Source organism: Leucoraja erinacea, chromosome 31, assembly GCF_028641065.1.
Source record: "Leucoraja erinacea ecotype New England chromosome 31, Leri_hhj_1, whole genome shotgun sequence".
NCBI lineage: Eukaryota > Metazoa > Chordata > Chondrichthyes > Rajiformes > Rajidae > Leucoraja > Leucoraja erinaceus.
Genome location: NC_073407.1, coordinates 9,110,996 through 9,124,469, shown reverse-complemented (window position 1 = coordinate 9,124,469; position 13,474 = coordinate 9,110,996). Strand labels below are relative to the sequence as shown.

Sequence of the window (13,474 nt, the reverse complement as noted above, 5' to 3'; positions counted from 1 at the left end):
AGGTCACAGCAAGTGTTAGTACACAGAAAACAGCCACGGCTAACACAAAAGGAGATTTTCTGTCCATCTCAGCTATACACGCGCACCAATCTCTGCATGACTGTGCAGCCTTCCCTTCCTAATCCCTCAGCTAAACTACAGTGCGGATGGCTTCCCCTCTCCATTTTAATGTCTAGTTATCATGTCCTCTGTTACTGTTTGCATGTGACAACAGTGACAGCAGAGGCTGTTCCTTGTTAAATATTGTGTAGCAAATTCAGCCCTACATAAAACTAGGATTCGCTTCAAAGCCTCTGATGGTGTGGGCTTATTAAAATGAGGGAGGATCACATCTTGAGGGTTCATCTTCTGTCAGAATGGATTAAAAATCCTAGCGAATTTCAATCAAAAAACTCACGGAAACCAATCGAGATGCATATAAGCAAAAATTAGCACTAGGTTAAAAAAAGGGAACTTTTGTTTAATGAGGGACCCTTGCACTGTAATATTAACACGCTTAAAACAAAAACAGAATACATATTTAAACATAACAGCCATCTATTCTTTAGGGATAAGTATTGTGGACTGAAATAACACTGTTGTACAGAGTGTGATTCTTCTGTGCAAAAGATAAAGGCACAAAAAGTGAATGAAGTGAACCCATCTTCCTATACGGATGTTAAGAACACTGTGCAAGTTGCCCTCTATGCCGACTCTAATGGCCAGCCTCATGTGTGTACACAGTTAGGTGCCGGGGAACAGTGACCCTCTCCACCGTTTTACAATGGGATCAAACTTTATGATGGTAGCAGGTCGGTTTGGAGTGGCTTTGATCAGTAGACTTGAGACACGCAGGAGGGGATCCTGTCCTGAAACCCGATTGCTGTGATGCTTGATGGCTGATATCTTTGAGTGGCTGACACAGGAAAGGGAGCCTTGTCCCATTTGACTGAGCTGTTTTCAGAGCTGGTGGGGGTGAGGAGGGAGTGCTTCAGAACAGGGTTCCACTGCACAGACACTCACTGTCTCAGACACTCACCATCCCATCCATCCACATTTCTGATGCACATTGCTCGCGCAGAATTCACTGAAAATCATGGACTCCTTTATTCTGGTGGAGACACCACACATTAAGCATGTCTGGTGACAAAGGTGAAAACCTTAAACTTTGCGCTCTTCTTAGATGAACATTAATTATCAGCAACTCGATATTCTACTTCAAAATGTTCATGATCAGTGATAAAAGAATGGACTCGATCAAAAGAAGATAAATTATAGAATCTCTTCTCTTTTTAAATAATAAATTCAAATATTTTTCAAAAATGTAGCAAACGGTGAATATAAAAGACACACGGAACTGCAGATGCTGGTTTACAAAAATAAGACACAAAGTGTTGGAGTAACTCAGCACATCAAGATAGCATCTCTTGAGAACATGGATGGGTGACTTTTTGGCTCGGGACCCATCTTCAGATAAAGAAAGTCTGAAGAGGAGTCCTGACCCAAAACATGTTCTCCAGAGATGCTGCCTGACCCGATGAGTTACTCCAGCACTTTGTGCCTTTTAATATAAAAGATGAAGTGTTTCTCAGAATCTTAGAATGAATTACAAATATGATCGAGCTTAAATTTAGTGATGAACACACAACTTAGGTTAATTGTACGTTTAACTGAAAGATATTTTAATTCCTTCATGTATAATGTAGGATTCTCCTGGCTGAAGGAGAGGCACTAAACTACCCCTGAGCTCTGCCAAAGCCGCTCTGCGACTTGTCACCGCACAGTATGTTGATGCCTGCTCTCCCTCTGTGGAGGTGGCTGGCTTCCAAAAGAGGGAGCGTGCAATATGAACAATCGGAAGCACGAGCTGGTGCCATGTTGCATCCCAGTGCGTCTCCCTTTACTGATTACACCTCACGTTCCCGATAGCAACAAAGCAGAGCTGTGTGCAGCAAAGGGCACTCCTTGTAAAGCGCATCCTCATGCTAATGTGCTTTGCAACTAATGCACCTGGAAAGACAGGCTTTGGAATTGATTGAGTGAAAGACACAGCATGGAAACAGGCCCTTCTGCCCATTGAGTCCACGCTGACCATCTGTCAGCCATTCACACTAGTTCTATGTTATCCCACTTATACACAACTATACACCAAGGGCAATTTACAAAGGGCCAAATAACCTACAAACCCGCACGTCTTTGCGGTGTGGGGGGGGGGAACCGGAGCAACTGGTGGAAACCCACCCGCTCACAGAGAGAACGTGCAAACTCCACACAGATAGCACCCGAGGTCAGGATTGAACCCGCGTCTCTGGCCCTGTGAGGCAGCAGTTCTAACAGCTGCACCCCTGTGCCACCCCCATTGCTTCCCTTGCCCTGACCTAGCAATCCGTTCTCAGCTGCACTCATTCAACAGTTTTGTTAAGAAATAGACGGGAATTTTTTTTTTTTAAACATTTATAAAAATAAATGCAATTTCAATGATTACTTACAAGTTTGAGACATAGAAAGCCAAGTTGCCATTGTCCTGTTCTACAGTGGAGCACCCCATAAAGAATTCAACACTCAGTGACAGGAGGTGGAGCTCCGTAGCCACCTAACAAGTTAATAAACACGTCCCTAAGATCATGCAAACTGTTCGGCAATGCTCTGTTTCTCATTATCACGCTTTTGAATTCATTGCTGAAGACTTCCGTTTGTATAGTTTGTCCTTTTTAGACCATTTGACAGTGCCTCCTTGCTTGTGAAATGCGCTCCCTCTGATGATATAGGATGCAAGGTTACCAACTAGCACACAGCAAGATCCCACCGCATCAGCATCTTAGAAACTAAATCTGGGGCAAATATTGGCCAAGATAACCCTGGTTCTTCTCCAAAACTGTGCATGGGATCTTAGCTGCAACCCGGAAGAGTAGATGGTCCATCCCTTTAATGGATCCTGTGCTGCTGCAAGACTCTTGTCCACCTCGGTTTCCGAGCTCAAGACTCTGTGACGGAACTTGAATTCTTAACCCTTAGACTCAGAGGAAAGAGCACTCTCCAAAGTTGGAGGCACAATCTTGCAGGATGGCATCCTTTCCCCACCATCCAGTCAATGGATCACCTAATTCTTCAGCCCGGTCAAACCTCCTTCTCCCCTCTCCTGTCGGGCAGAAGATACAAACGCTTGAACACTCGTACCACCAGATTCAAGAACAGCTTCTTCCTCACTGGTATCAGACTATTGAATGAATGATCCTCTCATAAGCTAGGGTGTAGTCCCGATCTTCCAACCTACCACATTGCAGACCTTGGACTTTCTCTGTAACCGTATAATGCTATAAAGCTGTAACATTATATTATGCACTCTGGCATTTTTCTCTTTGCAGTTCCCAGTTGAACTTGTGTATGACTTGATTGTACTCATATTTCGTATGATTTGACTAGATAGCCAGATAGCCAGATTTTCACAGTGTCGAGGTACAGGTGACAATAATAAACCAATACGAATAATGTCCATTCTATGTGATTGTGTAACGATGGATTAGTATGGAGCTTGCTTGTTGACCTTCATTTGATTTCTTGGTTCCTATCTAGAACAACATTATCTAATTGTGGTTAGACATAAAATGCTGGAGAAACTCAGCGGGCGAGGCAGCATCTATGGAGCGAAGGAAATAGGCCGCTGAGTTAGATGCTGCCTCGCCCGCTGAGCATTTTATGTCTACCTTCGATTTTCCAGCATCTGCAGTGCCTTCTTAAACATTATCTAATTGTGGCAAAAACATCCCTTCCCCCAGTGCCCATCCCACTCACGTAGGACTCATGTGCTCACACGCTACAACCATTTATTCAAAAGCAAATCAGATCGCAAGTGTAATGCTTTGAAGAAGATCCCTTGTAAAGGAACAGCTTCACGGAAATGGTGCAAAGGACAGTTACAGCAGTTCAGGTTTGGCTTATGGAATCATAGAGCATTACAGCACGGAAACAGGCCATTCGGCCCACCTCATCCACGGCGGACAAGTTGGTATTCTGGGCAAATCCCATTTGCCTGCGTTTAGCCCAAATCCTTTTCCACCCTTCCAATCCATGTACCCGTCCAAATGTATTTTGAAAGATTTAATTGTATCTGCTTCTATAGCGTTCTCTGATAACTCACTACAGATGGAGACCACCCACTGGGTAAAAAGGTTGCCCCTGAGGTTTTCCCTCAACTATCTTCCCCCTCACCTCAAGCCTACGCCCTCCAGATTTAGAGTCCTCTACTTTGGTAAAAAGAACGTGAGCGTTCACATTATCCATCCCCCTTATGATTTTGTACACTTTTGTACAAGGTTATCTCTGAGCCTCTTAGGCTCCAAAGACAAAAGTCTATCCAACCTCTCACAGTAACTCAAGCCCACAAGTCCTAGTAACAGCCTGGTGAATCATTTCTGCATTCTTTCCAGTTTCTCCATTGTGTGTGTTGCCATATATCCATTCCTGGTTAGATGTGCAGCCGTTATTATCAGGGCAAGCAGGACGAGGGAGAAAGGCTGAATGGTCACAAATACTGCCTGATGCAGAAGGAGCAAGCTCAAATTCTACCAAAGCAAGTTGGAAACCTGAATTCAATAAACCTCGCAACTTCTTGGAGCCACCAGAGAAAATTAAAAGACCCTGAAAGCCGTCAGGTTATTTTTAATGACTGAAATGATTTGGTAATTTCCTGCTGCCGAGTTTAGCCGTGGCGTTGAGTAAGGTGGTGTTTTTTTGATGGCGTCAGCTCAGCATCACCAACAACTTGAGGCAGGTCAGACATGGCAGCCTGGGAGCTCAGGTCCCAGATACATCCTCGGTGTTTTACAGTGGGACGGCATGGTGGCGCAGCGCTAGCCAGTGACACGGGTTCGATCCTGACCACGGGTGCTTGTCTGTACGAGGTTGTACATTCTCCCTGTGACCGTGTGGGTTTTCTCTGGGTGCTCTGGTTTCCTCCCACACTCCAAAAACACACAGGTTTGTGGGTTAATTGGCTTCGGTAAAAATTGTTAATTTTCCCTAGTGTGTAGTGCTAGTGTACAGGATTATCGCTGGTCAGTGTAGACTCTGTGGGCTGAAGGGCCTGTTTCCATGCTGTATCTCTAAACTAAACCTGCAGTGACTTGTTGAAGTGTACAAAATTATGAGGGGGATGGATAAAATGAACGCTCACAGTTTTTTTGCCAAGGTAGAGGATCCTAAAACTAGAGAGCATAGGCTTATGGTGAGAAGGAAGAGATCTGCCAGAAACCTCAGGGACAACTGTGCTCGGAGACCTGCAGAACGCTTGTGGTCTGAGGAGAAATGACCGACAGTTTCAATTGCTTCTACACTATTAAATTTTGTTCCTTTTTTTAATGACAGCTACAGTAAAAAAAAATCGAGTCCACCTATTATTATTAATAATACACTGGAATGTAAAATTAAATAGTAAATTGAAATGCATCACTTAAAAAAAATGTAATCACTAACTATGTTAACCTCCACCGCATCTTGTCTCAAAGGAACCAGGCAGATCTTCAGGACTCATATATATTCCAAGTGGTGAATTGTTTGCAAAATATTAATGATGTTCATATAGTTTTATATACAAGTAATACAAAAATTGGTTAATAAAAGATGTAAATTTTCTAAAGGAATTCAATTATAAATAACCTGACCTGTGCAGCAGAGGTCAATGCTCAATCCTAATTAAAAATACTACAAAACCTTAGAGAAGAACAGCGACATGAAATAAATTATTAGTGGGTTGCCGTCAATTTATAAGCCAGCACTCACCGATTCCTTATGCATAATCAGCATGTGTGCTCGGACTGTAGATGCAGGAATGGGAACAGGAAGCCTTGACATGTCACGTGTCATATGATATTCCTCAGAACAAATAACGTGGAGTAGCAGTGCAGTGTTACGAACTGCAAATTACCTGAAACAGTCGCGCAGCCACTGCAGGAGCATTTAATGCAGATCCTGGACTTACATTCTGGATTGAAATAAAGTCATAGAGTCTTAGTGTTGAAACAGGCCCTTCTTTCCGAACTTGCCCACACCGGCCAACATGTCACATCTACACTAGTCCCACCTGACTGCTTTTGGCCCATATCCCTCTAAACCTGTCCTATCCATGTACCTGTCTAAATGTTTCATAACATGGTGCAAAAGTACATGCCTCAACTACCTCTTAGTTAATGCGTAGAAGGGAACTGCAGATGCCAGTTTACACCGAAGATAGGCACAAAATGCTGGAGTGACTCAGCGGGACAGGCAGCATCTCTGGAGAGAAGGAATGGCTGTGTTTCGGGTAGAGACCCTTCTTCAGACCGGAGTCTGAATTAGGGGTCTCAGCCCCTAACGTCACCCATTCCTTCCCTCCAGAGATGCTGCCTGTCCCGCGGAAGCACTCCTGCATTTTGTGTCTACCTGTTAGTTAACTTTATCTCTTTTCCCCTACAGCCACACACAGCTGGAGTGTGTCTGTCTTATTCAGATTTGATAAAGGCCTTGAAATATAAGAACACTACCCTAAACTCACAGGAGGTTATCAAAACACTTCCTTGTCACTGGTCTGTACTGCTTGCCCTATTCCACAAGGAGGCAGTAGAGTTCCACAGCAGACACAAACCGCTCTCTGAGTACAAACATTAAATGGCCAATCTCCGAATCAATGCCAATTTACAAATTCTTGAAGGTTAAAAACGTGCAAACATTTTGCATTTGGTGACAGTATCACAGCAACATTTACTGCTGTTCATCTTTATGCTGGACTGGATTGCCAACAGACGTTTCTTCGGATTTGCAAGGCGAGGCGTATTCTGACTGGAAATGTGCAAGTATTTAATGAATACTTTGGATTTCAGAAAGGAAGATCTACATTTAGAAAATGCAAAATCCAGTGAAGATTTATTTTAGCTGGGATTAAAATTCATGATGGGAAATGTCCAAAATGCAAGTTTAAGTACAAACGTGATAATCCAATAAACCTCCATCAGATTGATCAGGCTTACCTGAACACTAGAAACAAGGAACTGCAGATGCTGGTTTACAAGAAAGGACACAAAATGCTGGAATAACTCCGCAGGTCAGGAGGAATCTCTGGAGAACATGGATAAGTGACGTTTCAGGTCAGGACCCTTTGAAGTCACGAGTATTGTCATTCTATCCCATGTAAACTGGCATTAGTATAGGTAATAGTTTATTATCATCACATGTACCAAGATACCTTTTATGACCCTTTTTACAAAACGTCCTGACCCAAAACATCACCTATCCATGATCTCCAGACCCACTGAGTTACTCCAGCACTTTTTGTCCATTATTTTAACTGAATACTATCCTTGTTACAATGTTAAAACAAAGCTTAGTTGGGGAATTGGGAAATGACACTTTAATAATTTTAATAAAAGATGCCCTTTATCTATTGGCATTGTTGGCACTTTAGGCCACATCTCAATGCTCAGTGTAGGGGGACATCTCTGAGTTTGACCCTGGGACTGCAGAGCTGGCTGCTGGAGAGTGCGCTGGCTTGCCCAGATAGATGGGTCTCTTCATTTCAGCAGATTCACCAACAGCCTGCCCAACATATGCACAAACTCGCACCTCTTAACACGAAAATAGTCTTCAGGCAATTTTACTTTGCCTGGCAGCTTGTTACTTGGAATTCATGATAACAATGAGTGATTTAATAAATATGCAAGCATTAGAGACAATAATACCATGAACATGATCATCTTAACCTGTCCTGCATTGGCGCCTATTTCCGTGTGTTGAATAAGGGGAGCTCGCAAAATGAAGGATAACTTCGAACAGTAGGGCACAAGGGCAGGCCCTTCAGCTAACAATGTTTGTGCCAAGCTTAATCTCCTCTGCCTGCATGTGATCCACATCCCTCCATTCCCTCCATATCCTTATGCCCGTCTAAAAACCTCTTAAACACCAACCTGGCCAACTCTGCTGGCCTGCTCCCCATCACTAGCAGAATGAACAAAGCTGATGACAACTGTGTGTTGCCGAGCTGCACTTCTTCACCATTGATGCCAACTTGTGTTTGCCAGGACGATTCTGGGCAGCACAGCGGTACAGCGGTACAGTGGTTGCCTTACAGTGCCAGAGACACAGGTTCGATCCCGACTTGAGGTGCTACCTGTCGGAAGTTTGTACGTTCTCAGGAAAACAGGAACACCCGTGGCAAACCCACAAAGTCACCGTACGTACAAACGTACAAACGTACGTTGTACGTTTGTACGTTTGTACGTACGGTGACTTTGTGCGTTTGCCACGGGCGTCCCTGTTTCCTCCCACACTCCGAAGATGATCAGGTTGGCAGGGTCATTGACTTCGATGAAATTGTAAATTGTGCCTAGTGTGTAGGATAGTGCTAGTGTACGGGGTGACCACTCAGCTTTCTCATCTAAAGAGAGTGCCATTGGCATGAACATCCTGGGTGCCATCGCTGGCCAGAAACATAATTGGATCAGTCACATCATTCCCCCAGCTGTGAGAGGAGGTCACGGACTGGTAACCCTACTGGACACCACCTTCTGACACCTCAAGGCCTTTCTGCCACATGCACAGTGCAGTTTGTTTAGTCTGTTTTGACTATTTTACTGTTGTAATGTTCTTTGTACAAACCATGTTCTCGGGGTATCTAAACCTAAATTTTAGTAGTTACTTAAGTTATGATGTCGGATGGAAGCTGCATACCCAAATCTTGTGGCACTTATGTGCAATGGCAATAAAATATATTATTATTATTATTATTATTATGTTTGGGATTTGGCTGGGCAAACGCAGGTCCAACAACTCTCAAGATGCTCACTGCTGTTGCTAACAAAATGCCTGCTTGACAGTCCAGGAACCAAGCCAAAGATGCTTTAATTTAGTTTTGTTCACATAGACAGCATGGGTATACAGGCCCTCCTACCTACCAAATCCATGCCAACCATCGATCACCCATTCACAAGTATTCTACATTGTTCTACTTTCTCAAGTACCCTCTACACATCAGGGGCAATTTACAGAGGGTCAATTAACCTACACACCCGCACGTCTTTGGGATGTGGGAGGAAACTGGAGCAGCCCAGAGGAAACCCACGCGGTCACAGGGAGAATGTGCAAACTCCACACGCACAGCACCCGAGGTCAGGATTGAACCTGGGTCTCAGGCGCTGAGAGGCAGCAGCTCTGCCAGCCACACCACTGCGTCGCATTCCACCAGTAGCATCTCAGTGGCTGCAGTGTGTTCTATTTGCAAAGTACCCTGCAGTCACTCACCCAGGCTGCTGTGACTGCATCTCCCAAATTTCTGACCTCTAATATATCAAAAAGGACATAGATGGCATGGACTGGGGTACACCACCACCCTTCAAAGTCATGTACCACCCTGACTTGGAGACATAGCACTGGTTCGTCACTGTCCGAATCCTGGAACTCATTCCCAAACAGCATTGTCTCAGTACAGTACAGGCGGCGCAGTGGCGCAGCGGTAGAGTTGCTGCCTAATGCCCCTGTCCCACTTAGGAAACCTGAACGGAAACCTCTCGAGACTTTGCGCCCCGCCCAAGGTTTCCGTGCGGTTCCCGGAGGTTGCAGGTGGTTTCTGGAGGTTGCAGGTACTGGAAGTAGGTAGGGAGACTGACAAAAACCTCCGGGAACCACACAGAAACCTTGGGTGGGGCGCAAAGTCTCCAGAGGTTTCCGTTCAGGTTTCCTAAGTGGGACAGGGGCATTACAGCGCCAGAGACCCAGGTTCTATCCTGACTACAGGTGCTGTCGGTGCAGAGTTTGCACATTGTCCCTGTGACCGCGTGGGTTATCTCTGGGTGCTCCGGTTTCCTCTTGCACTCCAAAGACTTGCAGTATTGTAGGTTGATTGGCTTCTGTAAAATTGTCCCTAGTGCGTAGGACAGAACTAATGTACGGATGATTGTTGGTCAGCATGGACTTGGTGGGCTGAAGGGCCTGTTTCCACGCTGTATCTCTAAACCAAGTTCCTTTACCAGAAGGATTACCACCGTTGGAAAGGGCGACTCTCTACCATTTTCTCGAGGACGGAATATACTGAGCTTACCAGTAATGTCCAGATTCCGAACATTAATATAAAAGGGTTAATAGTAATTAGTAACTTTGTTAATAGTAATAGTAAGTATAACTTTGTCAGTCTTATCTAGTCCTCTATCTATATTTATCAACCCTAGGCGGTGTAGGGAGGATAAACGCCGATAGTGCAAATGCCTCCTGATAAAGCCACAATGAATGATCCCAGGAGGGAACAAGTTCCAATTTACTGCTGGATTGTGATCTAACCTGGTGGCTCTTATCCAGTTCAATCAGAGAAAACAATAAATCTGAGCGTTACCAACCAAAGAAAGAATGATCAGGCACAACACATAAATACAAGTTTTCAAAAATAACTCCATTTTGCAAAGAAAAAATCCTCAGGCTGCCCCGAGTCTGTGTATACAATCCAGCTCCGTACCCATTATACATCTCTGGCTCGGTTACACATTGTTTTTACAGTAATCATCAATTTACTCTTCCTGGTACACTCTCAGCCCACGATTCACTTTACCCATTAACTGCACTGAAATTGGAACTGACCAGCTTTTTGCAACGCCCTTCAATGTAGAGGATTCATTATATATTTTTTTACAATCCTGTCAGTATATCGTGAAATATTTCCAGTATTCGCAGTGTTTTCTCCCTTGCATTTGTTTGGCCCAGTGTCAAATAAGGCGTTAAATATGTGGAATGTTGTAAGTGTTAATATTTAGAATCGAAAATGTACATGGGGCGACGTTGAAGTTTGGGTAAACAGTCCCTCCACCCTGGGGCAGAGTAAAGACAGGAAGGGGACAGATGCTGTTCTGCTTGAAGTCCTTATCAAGTCAATGGAGTCATTGTCAGCCAACACACTATGAACCCTTCAGCTCAACGTGGCCTTGCTGACCAAGACCAAGTCAATGGATATTTTTAAGGCAGAGATAGATAGATTCTTGATTGGTACGGGTATCAGGGAATATGGAGAAGGGGAGAATGAGGGGGAGATATATCAGCCATGATTGAATGGTGGAGTAGACTTGATGGGCCGAATGGTCTAATTCTGCTCCTTTCACTTCTGAAGATGCCTGGTCCAGAACAATTCGGGGATGGGTAGCACAGTGACATAGTTGGAAGGGTTTAGAGGGGTAGGGGTCAAATGCTGGCAAAGGGGACTGGCCCAGCAGGCCAACTTGGTTGTCATGGACACGGTGGGCCGAGGAGTCCGTTTCCACGCTGTGTTGCTCCACCTCTCCATGAAAGGCAGCATCTCCATGTGTGGAGACTCTGGCCCATGGCCACCCATAGGATGGGGAGGACGGGACTGAGAATCTTCAGGCCATGAGTCAGGAGGACGCAGAGGCCCTGGGTAAGTGAGAGTAGGGCCACACCACCCCCACAACCCTGCTCCCCTGTCCAGGCATCTACTGCCCTATCTGGGGGACATTCTGTGGATCCAAGTTTAGGGTCAGAACCCACAGAAGCAGGCAGGAAGCAAATCATCCTCGATTCTGAAGGACTGCCTCGGAAGATGCAGTGCTCTAACTGAGGTCTAACGAATCTTGTATGCAGCTCGTCTCTGGTCTTATGCTGTATTCCTCAACTAATAAAGGAAATATTCCCCTCAGTCTTTATAACCGCTTTACTGACCTGACCTGCCCTGCTGCCTTTAAGGATCTACATTCCAACACCCCCCTGGTCATCCGTATCTCTCAATGATCTTCCATTTTTTGTGCATGACCATGTCTCATTACACTTCCCCAAATGCATCATCTCAAACTTGCCTAGATTGAAATCCATGTTCCATTTTCCCCCTGTTTCTTCCTGCGGCCTAAAGCTTGTGGCACATTGGCACTGCAGTAGAGTTGGTGCCTCACAGTGCCAGAGATCTGGGTTGAATCCCGACTACAGGTGCTGACATGGGTTTTCTCCGGGTGCTCCGGTTCCGATCTCACATTCCGAAGATGTGCAGGTGTGTCGGCTAATTGGCTTGTGTAAATTGTCCCCAGTGTGTAGGATAGAAGGAGTGTATGGGTGATCGCTCGTTGGTGTTGACTCGCTGGGTCTCTCGAAACACAACTTTGCTCTCCACTGTCAACCCACATATTGATGTTTTTATTGTGTCATCCCCCGCAATAACCCGGTTGAAATGTAGAGCTTTTGTTATAAGGAGAGATTGGACGGGCTGAGACTATTTTCACTGCAGGCAAGGGGACTGAGACCGTCTTTATTCTAAGTTCTAAGTTAAGTTTATAACATTATGAGGAGCATAGATAGGATAGACGTCATAGTCTTTTTCCCCCAAGATGTAGGGGTTTTAAACGAGAGGGCACAGGTTTAAGGTGAGAGGAGGGAAATTTAAAGGAGATCTGAGTGGGGCAGTTTTTCATGGTGGTTTGATGGAATAAGTTGCTAGAGGAGACATTTCCAACGTCAAGACGGCATTTGGACGCGTACTTGGATGTGAAAGGAGTGGAGGGCATCTATCAGGTCTAAGACTACATGGAGGCACAGTGGTGGAGCTGCTGCCTCAGAGAGCCAGAGATCCCGGTTCAATCCTGACCTTGGGTGCTGTCTGTGCGGAGTTGGCATGTTCTCCCTGTGACAACATGGGTTCTCTCTGGATGCTCCGGTTTCCTCCCCCATCCCAAAGGTAAGTGGGTTTGTAGGTTAGTACCTTTAGAGTTTGGAGAACAGTTGCGAAACTGGGACAACATAGAACTGGTGGTGAATGGGTGATCGATAGTAGCATCGGCTATTATCGGGCCGAAACGTTGCCTTTTTCCTTCGCTCCATAGATGCTGCTGCACCTGCTGAGTTTCTCCAGCTTTTTTGTGTACCTTCGATTTTCCAGCATCTGCAGTTCCTTCTTAAACACTAGGCATGGGCATCTGAGTTAAGATGTTGATGTTGATAATTGATGTTGCCTCAGAAAAATAGATCAAGTGGCTTTCGTAATGTGGTGCTGTAGGAACAGTGGTGCAGCGCAGAGAGAACTGAACCTTTTCATTCCTTATTCAAGTTGCTTATTCAGGAAGAACATCCCAAAATAAACTGGAGACAATTCAGTACATTTTAACCCAAGCCTGCAATTCTGTGTGTTGTTCTGTGACACACACAACACAGTCTGATGCACCTTGATCCATCTTTGCCCTCGCACAGCAGTCACCTTTTTGTTATTTTTAATTCATTATTCATGACACTGCACTGGAGTTGGGCGTTTCAATGCCAGCATGTGGAGATGAGGGCCCCGCCAGAGCCCAGCCTTGTGAATGCGGAGCAGAGCAACAGACAGCCAACCATGTCATCTCTGAGTGCCCGCTCTACCCCCCCCCCCCATCAAATGGAGCTCAGGGCCTTGACGCAGACATTGACGCAGAGACAACTATTCCTTTGGTTTATTTATGTTTCATTCGTAAGAAGAAGCAGAAGATTATTCATGGCAGTAAGCAGAATAAAGTTG

General features: G+C 45.0%; 1 protein-coding gene across 1 annotated transcript in view; it reads right to left on the bottom strand.

Annotated features, from left to right (window-relative positions):
- Positions 1-13,474, bottom strand: part of LOC129711880 (DENN domain-containing protein 1A-like) — a 472,977-nt gene that overhangs the window by 22,520 nt on the left and 436,983 nt on the right.